This window comes from Otolemur garnettii, unplaced genomic scaffold (assembly GCF_000181295.1).
Source record: "Otolemur garnettii isolate 467f Iridium unplaced genomic scaffold, OtoGar3 scaffold00001, whole genome shotgun sequence".
Classification (NCBI taxonomy): domain Eukaryota; kingdom Metazoa; phylum Chordata; class Mammalia; order Primates; family Galagidae; genus Otolemur; species Otolemur garnettii.
Genome location: NW_003852396.1, coordinates 20,055,930 through 20,072,985, shown reverse-complemented (window position 1 = coordinate 20,072,985; position 17,056 = coordinate 20,055,930). Strand labels below are relative to the sequence as shown.

The following is a 17,056-nucleotide window of genomic DNA, read 5'->3' as shown; positions in this document are numbered from 1 at the left end:
TATTTATCATATACAACATGTTTTTTTGAAACACGTGTATATAGAGGAATGGCTAAATTGAGCTAATGAACATGTATGTATTACCTCATGTACTTATCCTTTGGTGGGGAAAACCCTTAATATGTGCTGTCTCAGCAATTTTCAAGAATAAATTAAAGGCTCTCTGGCCCTTTCGTTCGTCAGACAACCGCTTCTTCTAGTGCAGCGCACATCCCAGAGGCACCATGGTGAAACCGAAGTTCAGAATAAACGGCTTTGGTCGGATTGGGCACTTGGTCTGCAGGGCTGCTTTTAACTCTGGCAAAGTGGATATTGTCACCATCAATGACCCCTTCATTTACCTCAACTACATGGTCTACATGTTCCGGTATGATTCCAGCCATGGCAAATTCCATGGCACAGTCAAGGCTGAGAATGGAAAGCTTGTCATCAATGGAAATCTTATAACCATCTTCCAGGAGCGAGATCCCACCAAAATCAAATGGGGTGAGGCAGGCTCTGAGTATGTTGTGGAGTCCACTGGCATCTTCACCACCATGGAGAAGGCTGGGGCTCACCTACAGGGGGGTGCCAAAAGGGTCATCATCTCTGCCCCTTCTGCTGATGCCCCCATGTTTGTGATGGGTATGAACCACGAGAAGAGCCTCAGCATTATCAGCAATGCCTCCTGCACCACCAACTGCTTAGCCCCCTTGGCTAAGGTCATCTATGACAACTTTGGCATTGTGGAGGGACTCATGACCACAGTCCATGCCATCACTGCCACCCAGAAGACTATGGATGACCCCTCTGGGAAGTTGTGGCATAATGGTCGCAGGGCTCTCCAGAACATCATCCCTGCCTCAACTGGTGCAGCCAAGGCTGTGGGCAAGGTCATCCCTGAGCTGAATGGAAAGCTGGCATGACCTTCTTTGTCCCCACTGCCAACGTTTTGGTCGTGGATCTCACCTGCCATCTGGATAAGGCTGCCAAATACGATGATATCAAGAAGGTGGTGAAGCAGGCATCAGAGGGCCCCCTCAAGGGCATCCTGGGTTACATCAAGCACCAGGTCATCTCCTCTGACTTCAACAGTGACAGCCATTCTTCTACCTTTGATGCTGGGGCTGGCATTGCCCTCAATGACCACTTTGTCAAACTCATTGCCTGGTATGATAATGAATTTGGCTACAGCAACAGGGTGATAGACCTTATGGCCCACATGGCCTCCAAGGAGTAAGAACCCCTAGACCACCAGCCCCAGCCAGAGCACGAGAGGAAGAGAAAGGCCCTTAGCTGCTGGGGTGCCCCTGCCTACTCAGTCCCCCACCTCACTGAGAATCCCCCCTCAACACAGTTTCCACCCAGACCCCCTAAAGAATGGGAGGGGCCTAGGGAGCCCCACCTTGTCATGTAACATCAATAACGTTCCCTGAATTTAAAAAAAAAGAATAAATTAAAAAGCTTCTGCACAGCAAAGGAAATAATCAACACAGCAAACTGACAACCTACAGAATGGGAGAAAATATTCACAAACTATACTCCGTGATAAAGGGCTAATATCCAGAATCTACAAAGACCACAAACAAATCAGCAGAAAACAAAAACAAGTTTAAAAAATGAGCCCATCAAAGAATGGGCAAAAGCCATGAACACAGAAGCTTTTCAAAAGAAGATAGACAAATGGCCAATAAGCCATTTGAAAAAATGCAAGGTCACTATCATCAGGGAAATCATCAGGGAAATGCAAATTACAGCCACAATGAGATATCACCTTAGCATGGCTTGTATTAAAATGTTCAAAAACTATAGATTCTAGTGTAGACACAGAGAGAAAGGAACGTTTGTACCTGTTGGTCAGACTACAAACTAGTACAACCTCTTTGGAAAATAGTATAGAGATTTCTCAAAGAACGAAAAATAGATCTACCATTCTATCTGACCATTGGATAGAAGAGAGCATCTACTCAATCCCCCTACTAGGTATCTATTCAAAGGAAAAGAAGTCATTTTATCAAACATACACCTGCACTCAGATGTTTATTGCATCATAATTCACAATTGCAAAGATGCAGAATCAAACTAAGTGCCTGTCAATTCATGAGTGGATTAACAAAATGAGTTCTATTTTGTTATATATACATACATAACTCGATTTGTTTATATATATTTGTATATATTATATACACATGGAGCACTATTCAGTCATAAAAAGAAATGAATTAATGTCTTTTGCAGCAATTTAGATGGAACTGGAGAACATTATACTAAGTGAAGTATCAAGAATGACAAACACCGCATGTAGTCTCTAATAATTTGGAACTAATTGATGTGCACACATGAGCATGGAAAGAGGTAAAAGTCATTGGGAATCAAGCAGAAGGAAGGTGGAGGAGAGGGGTAAAAACCTTCCTAACAGGTACAATGAACACTATTCTGGTGACGGGAACACTTAGAGCCCTGAATAAAGCATTATAATAGCTATTCATGTAACAAAACAAAAATAAAGAACACAATAAAAACAGTTAACTAACTATAGTTATCATAGATAGCTATGCAATAGATCTCTTGAGCTATTTCTTCTATTCAACTGAAATTTTGTATCCTTGGATAAATATCTCCCCAATTTCCCCAACTCACTTCCTGATAACCACCATTCTACTCTCTATTTCTGAGTTCAACTTTTTTAGATTCCACATATAAGTGAGATTATTCAGTATTTGTCTTTCTGCCAGGCACTTGAATTTAATAAAAAAAAAAAAAAAAAGAGTTTTCCCAACACTTTCCCTCAAGAAGTGTTAAATGCTAAATTGTTCATTTTCTATATTTACCCATATTGACTGAAGGATTTTCAACAAACCTTTGTATGCGAGTAGGAAATACTCAGCAAACTCTATTTTTCTATGCTATCAAGCCTCTAACGTGAAAACCATCTTAAGGTCTCCAGATTTTGCAAAGATGGCCTTCCCAATGACTTTCAGACATTACAAAGTGGGGATTCCTGATGGAGAAAAAAATTCACAACTACCTTTAAAAAGTAGAAAACATTTGAGTGAGCAGTTGCACAATGTATTTTAAATTCTTAGATAAGAAAAGTAAGGAGGAAGACTCATGTAATATGCCAGTTTTGTTTATTTTTCTCCTTAAATTTGATTTTTCTAATCATGCCCATAATAGATTTACTTTGTGGATAAATTGAAAAAATGCAGAAAATAATGATCCTGATGGCTGTCACTTTCTGAATACTTTTTCTATGCCCAGCATTGTGCTCATACAATCCTCATTACAACCCAGTGAGTTATTATGTCTTCATTTTACAGTAAAGGAAAAAGGCATATAGACCACACTGACATCAGCATAATGTAGACAGCTCCTACCCAGGATCTTTGAAACTAGATCACTCAGATTCCCAGAGGCACAAGGTAACATATTGTCATTTGTCTAACCTTCTTGAAGTAATTTTTGTCTATCTCTCTCCACTTTTTGGAGTTTTAATCCTAGAATTCTGATTAAAAATCAACCTTCTGCATCACAGCCATGTGAAGAAATGTCCTTTAACCATATTCATACACCATTTTTTCTAGGAGAATTATCCAAATCTATCTTAAGATTTTTGTAGATTTGGCTATCTCCCAAAAGTATGCAAAATATTTCTACAAAAATCTTAATACATTTTTCAATAGAATCAAGAGACATAACAAGAATAGGAACACATATGCAGACTATATCTACTGTAGTAGGCCACTTGCTTTCGTCAAAGATTCTCCACCATCCTTATAGGAGTTCCTCAGCTCTGTCTTCCCAAAGTAAGAGATAACTGGCATATTCCTACTATGATACCCATCAACTCCACCAACAAAATTTATGTTCAAATAGGCTCCCAATTTTATGTAAACATCCAACTCTCACTTATTTACTATAAATTTTGCTTGCGTATAATGGATAATTGGTAGAGGCTATCACATGTTCATTATCATTATACTTCCACCCTTCATGCTTTATTGAACTACATTTTCAGGAACTTCAAAATGAAGCCACTATAGGCTACTCTGGAGAATTGCTCACAATAAATCACTAATTAACCTTTTTTTTTTATGTGCACCATTGAACAATGATTTTCCACAATGAAGTTTATGTAAACAGTACAGGGAGTCAGAAATTTATTATTAAACTGAGTCAAAGTTATGAATGATATGTTCCCAGTGCTGAAGCTCCAGCAGGCAGATCTAAACTCAGCCCAACTAGAAATAAACAACTAAATAACTTCCACTCCGTGTTAGCGAAGCATGGTGGTATCTGTGCCATTTCTAATACTTCAGGTTGAATTTGTGTGAACACTTTTGTCTAGGGAGAACACTTTATAGCTACACTGATGGTGATAGACACCTACCTCTCCAGCGTAGGAGGGTGGGGTGTGCTTTTTTTCTTCCAGGTTTAGTGTTTGGAGATCAGGTCCTTAAAGCATTCAGGCTATTATCCTTTATGTCTTTATGTGCATCACAAGTGGCAAGCCTGGTATCTCGTGAGTCTTAAATAATGTACACAGCCACTGTCACATCAGAAGATCCTCATGATTTCACTCATGATTTGACTAAAGGTATAAGAGGGTCAGACCCTGGGATAACCCCAAACTTCTTTGAGCTGAAGATGGCACAGATCAAAACATAGATCTTGATAAATATAGATCTAGAATGAAACTACTTTTGTGGCTGACACTTTGCCCAGAGGATGGTCAAAATCAGGAGTCTGAGAACCTTTATAACAAACCGCATCAGCTAAAGGAGACTGAGAACCAGAAAAACTCCTATCACTTAGATTGATTCTGACCTTACAACTGCAACAAATTAAAAGAATTCTCCCTTCTTTCTTATATCCTAGACAAAGAATTCCCGATTCCAACCCATAAGTAATAAAAACCATGCCTTCATTTTCCTTGACAAGATGTTATTTAAGATTCTATACATGGTATTTTCTCTTGCTATACTACTCAATAAAACTTAGTTTGTCTGCACAAGCTGAGCATCTATATAAAACTCCAAAGTCCAAAACTTGTTGAGCACCAGTATGAAAGTTCCACATTTAAGTGTTTGAGACAAATTTTGTTTCATACACAATTTCTTTTTTTTAGAATTGAACATCACTATATTTCTTTACAAGAGAAACATTTCAACAAATTTTACAGGTGCCAATCAAACCTTGTTCAAATTGGGCACATGAAAGCTAGCATGATGGGAGGTTTATTTATTTGGAAGTGAATTTTTAACTATCAATACAAATGCCAAGGTACTACACAAAACAACTGCAGGAATGTTTTTCATTTTTTTAATGATACACAAACATTTCCTACATAATCCAACACACAACAGATAAATGGTACAGCTTTTTCTTTCAATTTTCACACAATGGAAAAAACAAGAATATATATATTTGGGCAGCACCTGTGGCTCAAGAGTAGGGTGCCAGCCCCATATACTGGGGGTGGCAGGTTTGAACCTCAGCCAAAAAATGGAAAAAATATATATATATATACATATATAAATATACACACACACATATATAGTGTAATGTTTACTTAATAGAGACTGGAAAGTTGGCAGCTTAAGTATGCAGATGAGAAATTAATAAAATATAATCATAATTCATTCAGCATTAGTCAATTCCATAACCACATATTATTCTGATTGTATTAACCCAGATGGAGTTAAACAACATTCTCCTTAGTAAAGTATCACAAGAATAGAAAAGCAAGTATCCAGCTGTGTTCAATACTAATATGAAACCAGTAGATAAACAACTACACACCCACACTAGAGAAAAACACAATTAACTTCAAGTAAGGGAAAGGGAGAGGAAGGAGAGAGGGACGGGGGTTTGTAAGCTGTCACCTAAGGAGCATGGTGTAAGGATCCATGGCACACCTCCTGGGTGAGGCGCTCAACTACAACTTGGACTTTACTGAACAAATGTAAACAATGTAACCTAATTGTTTGTACCCTCATATTAATCTGAAATTTTTTTTCATTTTAAATTTAAAAAAAAAAAAGAAAAAAGAAAACGTGCTGTCAGTTAGGCTTCTGGTATATATTTATACCAGTACCAATTTGAAGCACTGCTCCCCACCTTGGTTTTTTACAACTAACATAGAAAACTGTTGAAAAGTAGGAGCTCGCATTTGCAAAAACAAACCCCAAATCCCCAGCTTATTATAAGCATGAACATGATAGAATTTCTTGCCAGTAATAGTCTTTTAAACCATCAAGAAATCACCAGAATTGAATTTGCCAAGACATTTTGCCCACATCCAAGAAGAGATGCACTTATGTTCAACATAAGAGTTGAAAATCAAACTTAGTGTTTAGTTTGGAGATGGATTGGGGAAGTCAGCCACCATTTGAAGAATAACTATCTTTAAAAAAGTGACCACCAGAGGGTAATCGGTGGGACTTCACCTATGATGCATATTGCAAGGGTGCATGTCAAACCTATTAAGAGTAGAGTCTTAACACAACAATTGAGCTAAAAGCTATGTTAACCAGTTCCCTGTAAGCACTCCAAATTGTATATAAAATCAGCACAATGTACCCCATAAATGCATTAATGTACACAGTTATAATTCAATAAAAGAAATTAAAAGGAAAAAAATGACCACCAAAAATAGGTTCACTGAATTTATTTTAAAAATCATAAATCATACTGGAATCTGATCAAATTAAAAAGCTTCAGCACTGCCAAGAACACACTAAGTAAAGCAAATAGCCCTCAGAATGGGAGAGGATTTTTGCAAGTTATATTTCTGACAAAGGTCTTACAACCAGAATCCACAGAAAACTCAAACTAATTACTTTTTAAAAAAAAGACAGATTGATTCTCATTGACATTAAATACCAGTCTTGTGAAGTTCCACAGTGACGCGTGCAGGCACCTTATGAAATAGCCCACATTTCAATGTACAGATATGGAACCAGGCACACCAGAAAAAGACAGTGAAGCCTCTGTTAACAGCGCTTGAGAGGCAGTGAACCACAGAACTAAACTACTTGAGTTCAAATCTCAGTCCTATGATATCACTAGCTGTGACACTCTGGGCAAGCTACACAACCTCTCAACTCTAAGCTGGGGTGATAATAGTACCTTCTTATTAGTACATTGGATTCTTGCTTCTCCATTCTTGTGATACTTTACTAAGAAGAATGTGTCCACATCCATACAGGGTAATACAAAAGATGTAAAGCCTCCATCTTTTATAACGGCTGAACAGTATTCCATGGAATACATATAGCACAGCTTGTTAATCCATTCCTGGGTTGGTGAGTGTACCTTCAAATAACCTGAAACAATAAAAAATAGTAACAATAATAGTACCTTCTACATGGGTTTCTGAGGTTTGAAGAGCTAAAATTTCTAAAGCACATGGAAGAGGGCCTGGCAGGCAGAACCCTACATAAATATCAACGACTACAGCTGCCATCTGTCCTTAAAGGACTTTGGAAGTGGGGCAGGGAAGAGTCGCACTGATATACATACATGTATTATTTTTTACAAATTTTACTAACTTAGAATGTGTTTCAGAATGTTTATTTCAATTGGTATGATCCTGGATGAGCAGAAATATTTTATATCTGCTGAGGGTGATAATTGCTGACAGGCAGATTGTGCAGTGAAGGGTACCTGGGTTTGAGACTCCATTCTACTAAAAAAAATTTTTTATGACCTATTGTAAGGTTTTAAACTTCCCTAAGTCTCAGTTTTCCCATATGTAAATCAGGGATGATAATACAGTTCCAAGAGCATTAGAGAAAATGTACTCAAACCAATTAACCTAACACAGTTTGCATTCAAGAAATGTTGAGTTTTCTTTATAATTCAATCATTGATTACACATACTATGCAGTGCTTTCTATATGCCAGATGCTGCAAATAGAAAAGTAAACTAAACTCTACTCCTGTAAATACCTGTATTGGGAAGGAAAAGATCTGGCCAGCACCATGTAAAGGTACAGAATCACAGTCTAAAGGCACCCAAATCAGCCATCGCTGGGAGGGGCAGGGACTAGGGCAGCAAAGAGGAGGTAAAGCCTGACGTATGAAGAGATTGAGTTTTACATGATTATTGGATTGATTGGGTGGGACTGTGAGTATAAGCAGAGCCAACAAAACATAAGAAACAAAAGTTCATTTGAGAATCACGTTTGAAGAACTCTTTTATAAAGAGTACAGGGGGAAATGAGAGATCCAGCTGGAGAGATTAGCAGAGAACAGCTGTGAAAAGATTATGACAACTGAAGGGCTTAGGTTTATTCCTGCATATAATACAGGAACTAAAAAATCTTCATAAATGGCAGTGAGTGACAAGATTTCCATAATAGAAGATGTTTTTCTATATGGAGGCTAAACCAAAAGAAGCAGAGGAAGAAAAGGGCAGGCAAAGCCCTTTTCACACGATGACTAGTTAGGAGGCGTTTGCAATGATCAAGAAAGATTTAGAAGAAAAGCCAAACAAAAGCTGCTAGAAAATAAATTCAAGCCAGACCTTTTCCTGTGAAACAGGAAAACACTGTTCCTTTCTTGTTTCTAGATGAGGTTGCCTTGGGTACCATAACACATAGGTGCTGTAACACTGTACTGTATAGATACTGTCGTACTGGTCATAGACCCAATGCTTTATCTCATTTTATTCTTACATCACCATTATATAGATGCATAAACCAAGATTGAGAGGCAAATTAACTTGCCCAGAGCCACAGAGCTTTGAAATAAAAAAGTGCAACTTCGGTCTTCTTATTCCAAATTCTAGGCTTTTCCCACTGTTCCAAACTACCTACCTGCAACTTTATTACATCTCTTGCTTAAGACAGAAAAAAGCAAAAAGTCACATCTCTTGGCTAGAATAGGAGGAAGAGGTAGAAAATAGTGAGGAAGTGAGGCAGCAGTTCTCAGCCTGTGGGTCAAGACCCCTTCGTCCCGTTTGGAACAACGTGGCAACTAGGAAGGTTGAGAACCACTAAAGTAAGGGAAACTACTAAAATGGCTCAAAAGTTTCACAGGCAATAGAAATCTTTTTTTTCTCAGATTATTATGAGTTCACAAATGATTAGGTTTCATTGTTTGCGATTGTTAGGTCAAGTCCCTGTTGTAGTTGTGCCCCTCACGCAGGCGGTGTGCCATGCACCCTTACATCGTGCCTGTTAGGTGAGAGCACACCAGTGCCCTCCTTCGTCCATCTCCCCCTTCCCTCATACTAGATTGAATTTCTTACCCAGTTTATTTTGTAACATTGATGCCTATTACAGAACCTGGCACAATAACGCACCCAGTTATACCCTGTCATATTTCAGACTCACAGGGTGCTCAGAATACGACAAAGTAAAATAATAAAAGTACAATGACAGAGGAAAGAGAAATCTGAGGACAGCATTGCATAGAAACTTGCCCACAACATACTGGTGGGCCAGGCATTTGGCTCTGGTGTATCCAAAGTAAAGTAAGGCAATCTTCCATGATACGTCATTCAAAACCCCCAGGAAATTTATGGCTATTTTAGTACTAAGCTCAGATACAAATGTCTTTAGTGACAGAAGAGGATGGAATTTGTTTTAAAAGGACACTTTGTGCTATAGAGAATCATGTAGTAGTCACCTTATAGCAGTCGTAGAGCTTGGAGGTTGTTTATTTACAGAGTCCACTAATCTAGGCTGATGGCAAACTCCCAAGTGTGCTTCAATTCTCAGGGAATGAATGCTGCAGCACCCAGCTACCTAGTTCTCTGTTAAACTGGCATAATCTAGAGGTAGATTTTATAATATCTGGAAGTAATATTTGTTTCTCAGGATTGAATATGTTATGCCAGCCTCACAGTAAGACTTCAAAAAATATTGAGTGGTTGGATGAATGGATGATGAATACTACCTTTAGGCTAATGCAAAATTGTACATCAGAAACATCTGTGCTTGAGAACATTTTTCTGACCTTGAACTGCCAAGGAGCTCTGCTTTGTAAGGACTCCCCCTTCACCCAAATTTCTGGACTTTGTGGTACCCCATGACCTTGGCACAAGTAACTGTTTGCTATTCTCTTGAGCCTGTCTTTTTTTCTCTTATTTATTTCCCTCTGTGTGTGTTGTATATTATGTTATTTTAATACTTTAGATTATAAGAAAATGTTGACTTTGAGTTTCTTTTCAGATCATTTTAGCTTGTCATCTTAGTCTGTTCAGGGCCACAGCAACAAAATAGCGTAGACTGGCTAAGAAACAGAAACTTGCTTTTCACAATTCTGGAAACTTCTAGAAGCTGGGAAGTCCAAGGTCAAGGCACTCTCAGATTTGGTCTATGGTGAGGCCCCACTTCCTCCTAAAAGCTGTCTTCAGGGTAAGGAATGAGGTTCACAGGGGTTTCTTGTGTAGGGCACTAATCCCAAACAGGAGGGCTTTGACCTCATGACCTACTCACTTCCCAAAGGCCCCGTCTCCTAATACCATCACTTTAAAAATTAAAATTTCAACATATGAGTTTGACAGGACAGAAACATTCAGCCCATTGAACTTCTCTAATGATGGTACTTCTCCAGGAAGCCTTTCCCCACCTCAGGCACCTTGGTGAGATATTCTAGCCTGTGCTCCAGCTGAGTCACCAGCTTGCCTCTAAAGGACACTCATCTAGCATTTGGTTTTGTAAGTGTTTGCTGGTCTCCCCAGGCAAGGCTGCCCTGGCTCACAACAATATCTACTACATGAAACATAAATCATAAATAACAAATGAATGTCCCTAATATTTTCTTGCCTTATTCTAACTTAGTTAATTTAAATATCATTTTATCTTATTACTTTAAACAATTCATTCCAATTTTAATCTTGTCTTTCCTTTTCAGGTCATTTTATGCTTTGGATGTTTGTGGCAGTGCTTCAAACCCTCAAGTTCATCAGACCTGCTTCTACATTCAGGCCTTTGTTCCAGATGTTTCCACTATCTGGAAGATCCTTCCTTTATTTTATGTGACTGATTCTGTCTTGTATTTTAGATCTTGGTTTAAATTCTCCTGTATAGTAGTCTCTTAGTTAGTTGCTATTACTATTGTAGCTATTTTTTTGCATTTATTGGTATGTTTTATAATGGTGTATGTATTAATTTTGCTTATTTAACTAATTTAATAATAAATATAATGATTTTTAATTAATTTTATTAATTAACTAAATTAATGCCTGTTTTTCATACTGGGCTTTGAAGGGACTACCTAAGAGCAGAAAACCTTTATCTTAGCACTGATATCCAAAACACTGTCCCTAGTTACTTAGAAGACCTTGAGATCACAGCCCCTGCTGATATGTAGGTATCATGAAGAAAATGAGACAGATGCTCAAGCTGGCAGGGTACACTGAAAATTTTATTAATAACTAATTGAAAGAAGAAAATAAGCTGGCCAGGTGTGGTGGCTCTCGCCTATAATTCTAGCACTCTAGAAGGCCAAGGCAGGTGGATTGCCTGAGCTCCTGGGTTCAAGACCAGCCTGAGCAAGAGCAAGAACCTGTCTCTAAAAATAGCCAGGTGTTGTGGTGGGCACCTACAGTCCCAGCTACCTGGGAGTCTGAGACAAGAGAGTCACTTAAGCCCAAGAGTTTGAGGTTGCTGTGAGACTTGATGTCACAGCACTCTACCAAGGGTGACAGAAAGAAAGAAAGAAAGAAAGGAAGGAAGGAGGGAGGGAGGGAGGGAGCTATATTCATATTCCCACAGCTTATGAGAATGTAGAATGTTGTTAGCAAATATATTAGATGTCATCTTTATCTCTGTAAGAAAAAAAGTGAAGGGCACAACATGTCAATCTTCTAGGCTCTACGGAAGTAATGAATTTCAAAAGCCCATAAATGTTTGCCTATTCAAAGACATATTTTTTCATTTCTTGGGTTTCTCTCCACAGCATCAAATTTTTCCCACTATTATATTGAAAACTCTTTCTAGTAATACATATTGGAAACCAGTTTCTCCCTGACACAATATTTTTCTAGGGGCTTCCTTGTTAAAAAAAAAAAAAAAATGAAAGAGAGTAGTAGGAGAAAGAAAAAGAGAAAAAGAAGACAGTGAGAGAGGGAAGGCTTCAGAGGAATCACACGTCCTTCCCCTTGTATGGTGCTTCTCGTCCAAATGTAAACCCCCGAAGAGCAGGAGATTTGCCCATTTGTATCTCCAGCACCTAAAAGCACATCGCAGTTTCTCTACTCCCTTCCATCATTACAGAATTCATGTTACTGTTAACAATAGCAATAAAGTGAAATTAATTTGAACCTTTTATATGAAAGCTATAACCTAATAACAACCTAAGGATATGGGGACAGGGGAGGGAGGGGGTGGGGGGGAGAGAGGGGGATTGGAGGGTTCACTTCTGTGGTTTATCTTACAAGGGTACAAGTGAATCTTTCTATGAGTAGAATATGAACGCTTTAACACAATAACTAAGAAAATGACATGAAGGCTATGTTAACCAGTTTGATGGAAGTGTTTCGGATTGTGTGTGAAAACACCACACTGTACCCCAGAAGTGCATTAATGTACACAGTTACCATTCAATTAAAAAAAAAACAATAGCAATAAAGCAGAACTCTCTCATCACCAAAGCATAAAAGTATAGAGGAAGCTCGCAGGCTTTGCAACCAGAGCAGATAGACAAGATAACTGTGTTTCCTTAACTGCTGTGGAGAGTAGCAATAAAATGCCTGGCAACAGTTTACAAACCACAGCTACCTTTTCAAGTATTCTTATACAAAATTCTCTTGTATTATTCATTAAATTTTTGCCATTTAGTTTTGGAATTTTTAATCATCCATCTTAGAAAAATAAGATCCACTAAGACATACCATCCTAAAGCAGAAAAAAAAAAAGTATCAGCTGATTTAGTATGATAAAATTACAAGACCGAAGAGTTACAAAATCAGATGCCTGGGAAGTCAGGACTTCTATTCCAGCCTTCTGGCTTTTAGCATGTGAGAATATTTAAAATCTCTTAAATATTAGTAGGAACTTTAAAAATATTATGAGGTAAGATGAAATTGTGGAGAATATTTGCTAGAAATAATAGTGAAATAACTTTATTATACCTAAAGACCTTATAAAGTAAAAAAAAATGCTAATACTATATCAATAATATTATTCCAATTACAGCAATGTAGAACTCTTTGTAGGAACAATGAGGTAACATCTTTCATATTATATGTGTCTTTACTATTTTTTATATATCGCTGATTGACGATCAGTAAAACAGTAACTCTTCTACATGGTTGGCAGTATTGTATATTGATTCCAGCTTTTGGTAATCTCTAGGAATCAAGAGCTTAAAAATAATTTTATTGATAATCACTAATCATATTTATAGGGAATCAAAATATGGAAAAAGTCAAATCCCTGTAAAAATTAATCACATAATTACTTAAAATGATGAAAAAATGGAAATAAGCAACTTAGTTAGTCCTGGGGAAATGGTCATATAAACTCTGATATTAACTTGAAAAAGTATTATACAATCATTAAAAAGCTGGGTTTTGAACAATGTTCAAAATGCAGATCAAACATCAACTGAGTAAAGCAAGATATAAAGTATCACATAGATTTTGATTACAGTAACCTAAAATAAATATGCATAAAATTTTTCTGAAATGAAAAACATGAAATAATATTAGTAATAACAACAACTTAAAGATCAAATTAAGCACATAGAGACCTCTTCCACTGTAATTAACACAAGCCTACATTCAAGAGCCAGGAAAATATTAGCCTGTGCAAATGTGTAAGCTGAGTAAGTAAATCTATCTTTATGTTCTTTATGTTTTTTATTTCAGATTAATATATGTGTATAAACAATTAGGTTACATTTTTTACGTTCATAAAGTCCAAGTTGTAGTTGAGCCCTTAATCAGTGCTTACTTCATAACTGCCAAGATGTGGAAACAACCCAACTGCCCATCAACTCATGAAAGGAGAAATCAACTATGGTATGTATATATATATATATGTGTGTGTTGTGTGTGTGTGTGTGTGTGTGTGTACCATGGAATACCATTCAGCCGTAAAGAAAGATGGAGACTTTACATCTTTTATAGTATGTCTGTATTTAAACATGTAACAATTCAAAAATATAATGTAAGGATAGCTCAGTACATCTACAGGCCACACAAAGGTAAAATCAGAAAGAATGGGAGACGACTGTGAAGCAGCTAATTTATGGGTAAAAACATTTATAACAGACTACCTTTTAAAAGATTTCAAAATTGTATTTCGTTACATATAACCTAGACTCTGACTCGTAAGTCCACTCATTTGTTTTATCAAATCCTAGTCTCTCATATTAAAATGAAATCCATCTTTCTATAACCTGTTAATCTTTTATTATTAGCTCTTAGTAAAGATAAAGTTACAATATTTTATAAAGCTATTAATGCTATATAAATACACAGCATTATATCATAGCAGAATTTTTATATTATTTGGAACCAAAACTGATTACAGATACTTTTGCCTTCTACAAGTTGAATGAGGTACATAGATTGTATTTATTGGGAAAATAATCTCCACCCTAGCACCTTCCACTTACCATGGAGAAGAAAATAAAATCAAGAATTTCCAAGTATTGTAAATACTTCTTCATTGTTGGAGAGTAAGATCTGAGATAGATGGTTCTTTTTTTAGCACAACACCTAAATGAGTTGTTAGTTCTGGAAAACGTGCCAGTGTATAAGGGAAATGGAAAATTAAATTTTAAGTTCTGATTTTTAAAAACTATTATAAAAAAAATAAGGCAGTGCCTGTGGCTCAAAGGAGTAGGGCACCAGCCCCATATGCCAGAGGGGGTGAGTTCAAACCCAGCCCCAGCCAAAAAAAAACCAAAAAATGGCAAACTATATATATATATTATAAAAAATTAAGAGAAGCAAAGAGCAGAGTCATCCTGGAAGAAAGCTAAAAGGTACTAAGAAACTTGGTCAATGTCTGGTGGTAGAGTGGTAGAACTTTTAAGAAAGTAGATATCTAATCTTGAATTTTATAATACATTTGATATCTCCAATGTAAAAACCTGTCTGCAAATAAAGTCTGCAACAACATAAATGCTTTTGTGATGGGTTTAAAGGAAAATTAAGATCACAAGTTCTGTGACTCTTATTTGCATTGATGAAAAGAAAATGGTAAATAAGAAGACCCAACAATGTGGAATGTTGGATAGAATTAACAAGTTCTATCAACAATAAACAAACACCAAACCCAGCAATGTGGGAACACACAAGTGTTCGACTCTTCCTGGAAATATGAGAGAAAAATCTCAACTAAAGAAGTTCAATTTGCACCAAATTTTGAGTTCCCCAGAAAACAGCAGGATGAATAAATTCTACAGGAGCACAGAGGCTGAAATGGACAGGTGTGTTTGAGGATCTGAAGACCGTGTGGCGTGGCTCAGTCTCAGAATGCGTGTGCACTAGTGCCAGGAGAAAAACTCTGATACACCAGATGGTAGAGCTTGGGTATTTTCCTATAGGGAAGTGACTCTGTATATATTTTAAAAATAGGATTATTATCTCTTTTGTTCAGAACACCACATAATGAACACAAATTACAAAAATAACCTGAGTGGTAGTTTGGGGATGCCCACTTTTGCCCATGCTTAATGAGGAAAGGAACAGTTTATAGCCAACGAGCTGTGTTCACTTAGATGCACAGAGGTGTGGGGGCACTTCCTCTCACACCACTTCAGTGGGAACACAGCACACACCACACACCACACTGTGGCTAAAAGATGCCCTGCCTGTCACTGCCGCACTGTGAGTTCAGATGACACATGAGATGAGATGGCATTCCGTTCTGTTTATAAATTGATACACATATAATCATAATTGAAATCCTAATGCATATGGAAGAAAAACCTAATTAGGATCATCAGAATGTAGCATTGAAATATAAGGAGAGTGGAGAGAGAACCTCCAGGTCTTTTGATTATCATATGCATGAAATCTGCATATTCATGCTCATCTGGAAAGCCACTATGAGCTATGTGGTCCTTATGCTCCATCTGCAATTGCCATCTTCCTTCCCCCACCCCTTGATTCTTCCAATAAATAATTGTGTTTTTTTTTTTAAGCAAGAAATGGCAAGGGTAGGAAAACAAAATTTTATCACTGCATTTTGCAATCTCGAGCCAAATTGACAGCTCAAGCTTTCTTATTTTTGCAGACACTGTAACATTCCAAGATATTTATACAAAACGTATAACAATGAGGAAGACCCAGAGGGCAAGTTATAGTAAAGAGGAACAGGGAGGGAGGGAGGACAACTGACAGGAAGTCCTAGGAAAAGGTATTGATCTGGGGTCAACAGACAACCAATAGGATTATAAAGAGCTTTCTGGGGTCCATAAATTTGGATTAAAAAACACAATTGGTCTTATTTTTACTTATCTCTAATTTAAAGTTAGTATTTCCTTAAATCATAAGTATAAATAACAAAGCACACTACTGTGTACAACACATGTCACTTCACTGCCAAAAGAAGCAATAGATATTTTCAAATAACATTATAGCTCACAATCTCCCACAATCTCCATATAAGGACTCAACCATGGGACAACTCTGCCCTTGTAGTTGTTCAACCTCTAATGGTGACATTATGTCAGTTACACAATTGGTAACCAAGATATGCTCATTGTTTCGAATGCAAATCTGTCTAAAAAATGTTTATTAATTAATACATTGGAATGAGATATAAGTCATATTAATATTTTGATTATTATATTGTAATCTGCAATTTTATATATTTCATTTTATACATTTAAAAACATCCTGATAAGTGGTCTATAAGCCTCATTAAACTGCAAAAAATGTCCCTAGAAACGTTTTGGGCCCTTGGTCTATATCATACTAACTTTTGGAACTTAGGAGAAACCAATTTTTATCTTCCTTCCTTCCATTATTTAGTTTAGTGTCATTTAAAGAGTGACATCTGGAAAAGGGGATAAGTTTAGTGGCCCCACTACTTAGAATGAAAATCAGTAGGACATTCTAGGTTTCATGTCAGATAAGAGTCAGGTCTGGAACCAAAGTTCTCTG

The 17,056-nt window shown here is 37.1% G+C and overlaps 1 pseudogene across 1 annotated transcript; it reads left to right on the top strand.

Annotated features, from left to right (window-relative positions):
* The first annotated feature begins 224 nt into the window (after nt 1–224).
* On the top strand, nt 225–1,414 carry LOC100946243 (annotated as a pseudogene). Its single transcript, XR_002772664.1, has one exon. The product of XR_002772664.1 is annotated as a glyceraldehyde-3-phosphate dehydrogenase pseudogene (transcript).
* The last annotated feature ends 15,642 nt before the right edge of the window (nt 1,415–17,056 follow it).